General features: G+C 45.0%; 1 non-coding gene across 1 annotated transcript; it reads left to right on the forward strand.

The window, feature by feature from the left end:
* Nucleotides 1-4,667: 4,667 nt before the first annotated feature.
* On the forward strand, nt 4,668-4,774 carry LOC120252159. Its single transcript, XR_005533704.1, has one exon. It is a non-coding gene; the product is annotated as a small nucleolar RNA R71 (small nucleolar RNA).
* Nucleotides 4,775-6,079: the final 1,305 nt, after the last annotated feature.

The raw sequence follows: 6,079 nt of genomic DNA on the forward strand, positions 1-6,079 counted from the left end.
TTTACAAGAGAGCCACAGGGCGCACGCATGCCCCTGTGCGCTCTCGGGAAAACACTCCTTCAACTCTGACTGCTCTCGTACGAGTGTGTCGTAAAACCCACGCCCATGCGTCCGACCCACAGGGGAAGCCGCACGCCCCTGTGGCTTCTCTGGACATCCGAGAAAAATACCAGTGTTATACACGCCCGTGCGGAAATTCCGCACGGGCGTGGACATTCACATGCCCAACTCACAGGGGCAGCCACACTCCCCTGTATCTTCTCGGGATGGAGAGAACTCCTCTGCAGAGATTCGCACGGGCGTGCGGAAATTACCCACGCCCGTGCGTGGTTCACAAGGTCGCCCACAGGGGCGAGTCCACGCCCCTGCGTGCTCTCGGGATAATCCACCCAACTCAGCGGTAATTCACACGCCCGTGCGGAAAGTACCCACTGGCATGTGAGAGTCGCATGGTCTTTCACAGGGGCAGGCGCACGCCCCTGTGCCTTCTCTGGATGAGCTTGCAATACAAATCCACGGGCGTGCGGAAATTCCACACGCCCGTGTGTCTTCACTGGATGCCTTAGAAAAACCTACAGGCTCTGCAGAAAGTTTCTGAACATGTTCACACACTCAGAGCCTGCCTAATATGCAAGTTTCACCAATGAAAAACATAGAATAAAGCTCAAACGACATAACTTCGCCAATTCCACATGAAAACACACGATTAATATTCAAAGTTCACAAGGAAATCTCAGCACAAGCATCTAAAAAATTAAGACACCAACACTTAACAATTTATTCATGCAAAACACTACATTATTCAACTAAGAAAAACAGTAACCACTTGGGTTGGCTACCAAGAAGCGCTTGTTTAATGTCACTAAGCTTGACGTACCTTGTCTTACCTCACGGGGGTTCATGAATGAAAGTTGCCCTTTTACCCATGGCTTGAAAGCATGATGTGCAAAGTCTCTTGAGGGTAGAAGGTGAATTATCGGGCTTCGGACCACCTAACAATGATTCGTCCAACTTCTTGGGTTCACATACGTCTCCAACAGCCTTGGACTGTTTCCGGTGGCGTCTCCTAGCCCTCTTCATTTTTCGGAGCACTTTCTTCAAGATCCCCGGGGTAGATGGTACTTCTTCATAATCCTCCTTTTGGTCGAACAAACCTTTATACGGATTCGGATTGAACATCTCCTGCATGTATCCATCAATAATCTCATCAGTAGTGTCTAGAAAATATAAAGTATCATCGAAATCGAGAGAATGCCGCATGGCCTCAGCAAGGCGGTATGTGAGCATGTCATCTCCAACTCTCAATGTGAGCTCTCCGCCGTCCATGTCAATCAATGCTTTGGAAGTCCGCAAGAACGGTCTGCCAAGTATCAAGGGTACATCCGCATCCTCATCAACATCTAGCACTACAAAGTCAACCAGGAAAATGTACTTGTCCACCTTGACAAGCACTTCTTCATTGAGGCCTCTCGGATGTCGTACTGTTCGGTCTGCTAGTTGTAAAGTCATCCGAGTAGGCCTAGGCTCATCCAAGCCTAGCTTTTGAAAGAAGGTGTATGGCATGACGTTGATACTTGCTCCTAGTCCGCCAATGCCATTTCTTCGCCTAGATTGCCAATATTACACGGAATGATAAAGCTTCCAGGGTCTTTCTTCTTGTTCGGCATGTTCTTTTGCAACACCGCCGAGCATGAAGCATTTAAAATCACTGAAGCACTTTCCTCCAATTTTCTCTTGTTAGTGAACAAGTCTTTCAAGAACTTCGCATACTTAGGCATTTGGGCCAATGCCTCAACAAAAGGAATATTGATGTGGAGTTGCTTGAACAAACTCATGAACTTCTTTTATTGTTCATCCCCTTGGTCATTTTTCAATCTAGAAGGATAAGGGATTCTTGGCTTGAAAGGTGTTGTTGCCACCTCTTTATCTTTGCTTGTTCCCTTTTCAACCTCTATAGCCTCGGGTGCGTGTTCTTTTGACTTCTCACTCGGAAGCTTACCTTCAACCTCATGACCACTTCTCAAAGTGATCGCCTTCACGTGCTCTCTAGGATTGGTCTTTGTATTGCTCGGCAAATGATAACTGCTTGTGTGATATGAAGGCGAAGCGTTCATTCCTTATGTTGAGCATTACTCTTCTCAGGTTTTTACACTAATATGTGTGTTTTTATGTTACTTTCGTCCAGGTAGGGTTGTGAGGCCAAGTATGAAGGAAAGAAGCCAATGTGGATTACAATGCACCGATGTTCGAGGAAATCTTGCTAAGGTTCAAACACGAAGACATAGGTCGATGTGAGATGCTAGAGTGTGTGCCAACCTCCTCGTATTCGAGTTTGGCACATCCATTTGGAGGGGCACAAAGGCAGTCACACTCGAGCATTCCGACTTATGCACATAGAACAAGAGCTCCACCAATGTACCTATCATTGAAGAAGCAAGTGATCCACGATGTGAACGTGTGGCCGTTTGCATTACTCCGATGAAAGTATGGATTCTGGAAGCTATTCAGGCCGGATACTGTACCAGAGCACTGTAGCAACACGGTAGCAAGGACTGTAGCAGCCTTGTTCACAGCCGGCCGAGAAAACAGGAGTTCAAAGATTCCACACGGGCGTGTGGAAATTATCCACGCCCGTGTGGAAATTCCGCACGGGCGCTTGAAGCATCCACGCCCGTGTAGTCGCCCGATTCCAGCTTTATTTAAAGTCAAATCAGCCCTGATTTTACTATTCTTTTCTCCATCTTTTCCCCAACTTGAGAGAAGGCTTCGGCTAGGGTTTTGAGGGGTATTGGCCAAGGTTTTGGAGAGGTTCTATGGCTCTGACATCATCATTCCTTAGGAAGAAGATTGGTAGGGGAGCTTCCGTCGAGGCGTATCCTATTCCGAACGAGGGAATCCTTGGACGACGAGTAGAGGACTTCCCACAAGACCATCGACATGACTATCGAGGGGGTTTCTTTATGGATTCATTGCTTTTACATTCTATTTCTTTGATTGTACTTAGCTGCATGGAGAGCTAAACCCCTAGTGGGTACTTGGGTATTTGTGAACCCTAGGATGTATTTGTTTCATTAAATCTCTTTATTATGCTTTCAATAAATTGATGTTTATTGTGAGTTCCAACCTTGAATGCTTGATTGTATGAACATTTCCCCAAAAGTGACACTAGGGTTGAGAGTTCTTGTTGGTAACCTTGTGAGTGAGTGACACACCACGAGCTTTAGACAAAGCTAGGTTGGAGAGGGTTGAGAGGGTGAGTCGAGAGGTACAGGAGCGTCCCCTTTCTCCTCCGACGTGATAGATTCTACCTCTGTTCCTCGAGTTCTTTGCGGCCAAAATAGAGTGAATGGTCTAAGGGATGAACTTCTGCTGTGGCTTAGTTGCGCGTGCAACGGAGTGAAGCGTTTAGGTGATCTTAGTATCTAAGGCTCAATTGTGGTTAGGGACCTTGCACCTGGACCAAAGGGTTAGGTCTACAATTAGGAAGAGATTTATCACTTGGAATCCCTAGAGCTCATTGCAACTCTATGCGAGTGCGAGGTGTTGAGATTGTTCGATTTCTCCTCCGGGACATGTATAGAGTTAGGCATAGTTGACCTTAGATTTGGGACTATGTAATTAAGGATTTCCATGAGTCACCATTGCATTGATTAGGAAGCATAATAGAGGGTTCTTACACGTGAAACAATTATCCTAGGCGCAGCATTATCCGGGTACCAATCTTTATCGATTGCCTTACCGACTTCTCTACTTTTGCTCTCTTACTTGTTGCTTTTATTGTTGAGAATTAAATCATTGTCACACTTATCATCATTGATCTTTCACATAGCTAAGAATCGAATTAAGTATTTTTATTCCCTACTCCCTGTGGATTCGATACCCGCTCACCCGGGATTATTACTTCGACAAACCCGTGCACTTGCGGGATATACGCAAGGGGACCTTGTCAGCAAACTTCCATGTGGTCTTTCGAGAGAGACTTCGCAATTTGCCCCACTTGATTTTCAAGATTATGCAATGAGGCTGTGTGGTTGCGAAGTGTAGACTCGACTGATTCAAACCTTGTATTTGCAGATTGTATAAATCTAGTCAAGTGCTTCTCTAGGTCACTCATTCGGGTTTCCAAACCTGAGACTCTGTTTTCCACCTGAGGGGCTTCTTGTTGTTGTTGGAAACCCGGTGGCCCCATGGCCTTTTGTGGACCTTGATTACTCCATGAGAAATTAGGATGATTCTTCCAACCCGAATTGTAGGTATTGCTATATGGGTTTCCTTGAGGTCTCATGCCATTACCTACAAAATCAACGTTCTCCACCGAAGAACCATCACCAATAGAGATCGGGCAATCGGAGGGAGCATGTCCTCCACCACACCTGTTGCAATTAGTCACGGCCATCACTCTATTTGAAGTTAGAAGATCTAACTTCTTACTCAAATTCTCCACTTGAGCCGCCAATGAAGTCACCGCATCTATCTCATGTAGACCGGCCACTTTCTACTTCTCCCTGGCATTCCATTGGTAGCTGTTTAACCCCAATTCTTCAATCAATTGACGGGCCTCATTGGGGGTCTTGCTACCTAAGGTACCTCCTGCCACCGCATCCAAGAGTTGCCTTGTACTCAGGTTTAGTCTATTGTAAAAGATTTGAACAATCATCCACTACGGGAATCCGTGTTACGGGCACTTTCTCAGGAGCTCCTTGAACCTTTCCCATGTCTCAAATAGAGACTCCAATTCCAACTGAACAAAGGATGAGATCTCGTTCCTAAGCTTTGCTGATTTTTTGGCAGGGAAATAACGGGCTAGAAAAGCTTCTACCATCTGCTCCCACTTGGTAATTGACGCTCTAGGTAATGAGTGTAGCCACTGCTTCGCTCTCTCCTTTAGGGAAAATGGGAAACCTCTCAATTTGATGGCATCATCTGTCACTCCATTTATCTTCAGTGTATCACACACCTCGAGAAAGCTATCTATGTGACTGTTTGGATCCTCACCGACCAAACCATTGAATTGTACGGATTGCTGCAACATGTGGATGAATGCCGGCTTCAACTCAAACTTCTGAGCTGTAATCGGGGGACGCACAATACTCGATTGTGTCCCCAACACTGAAGGATTGGCATAATCGGATAATGTTCGCTGTTGCTCATTCTGTTCTGCCATGTTTTCAGATCCTTCTACTTCCAAATCAGCTAGATTAGACTGTTCTTGTACAGGCTCTATCTTTTTTCTTCTAAGTGTATGTTCAAGCTCAGGATCTCCTTCAATCAATGATGAAGGATTCCCTCAGGTCATAACCTGGAGCTGTACCCAAAAAGAAAGAAAAAGAAATCAGAATGATGATAGACTAAGAAGATATGAAATAGAATGTATGGTGAAATAGCTAAGAAAACAAAGTGTAAAGTATCTCTTAACGCATATTCCCCGGCAATGGCTCCAAAAACTTGACAAGATCCCTTTGCGTATATCCCGCAAGTGCACGGATTTGTCGAAGTAATAATCTTGGATGAGCGCTAATCGAATCCACAGGGAATAGGGAATAAAAATACTTAATTCGATTCTTAGCTATGTGAAAGATCAATGATGATAAGTGTGACAATGATTCAATTCTCAACAATAAAAGCAACAATTAAGAGAGCAAAAGTAGAGAAGGGGGTAAGGCAATCGATAAAGATGGAGTACTCGGATAATGCTCCGCCTAGGATAATTGTTTCAAGTGCAAGAACCCTCTATTATGCTTCCTAATGAATGCAATGGTGAGTCGTGGAAATCCTTAATTACATAGTCCCAAATATAAGGTCAACTATGCCTAACTCTATACGTGTCTAGGAGGAAAAATCGAACAATCTCAACACCTCGTACTCGCATAGAGTTGCAATGAGCTCTAGGGATTCTAAGTGATAAATCTCTTCCTAATTATAGACCTAACCCTTTGGTCCAGGTGGAAGGTCCCTAACCACAATTGAGCCCTAGATACTAAGATCACCTCAACGCTTCACTCCGTTGCACGCACAACTAAGCCCCAGCGGAAGTTCATCCCTTAAACCATTCACTCTATTTTGGCCACAAAGAACTCGA

The sequence above is a fragment of the Dioscorea cayenensis genome, chromosome 20, assembly GCF_009730915.1.
Source record: "Dioscorea cayenensis subsp. rotundata cultivar TDr96_F1 chromosome 20, TDr96_F1_v2_PseudoChromosome.rev07_lg8_w22 25.fasta, whole genome shotgun sequence".
Lineage (NCBI taxonomy): Eukaryota > Viridiplantae > Streptophyta > Magnoliopsida > Dioscoreales > Dioscoreaceae > Dioscorea > Dioscorea cayenensis.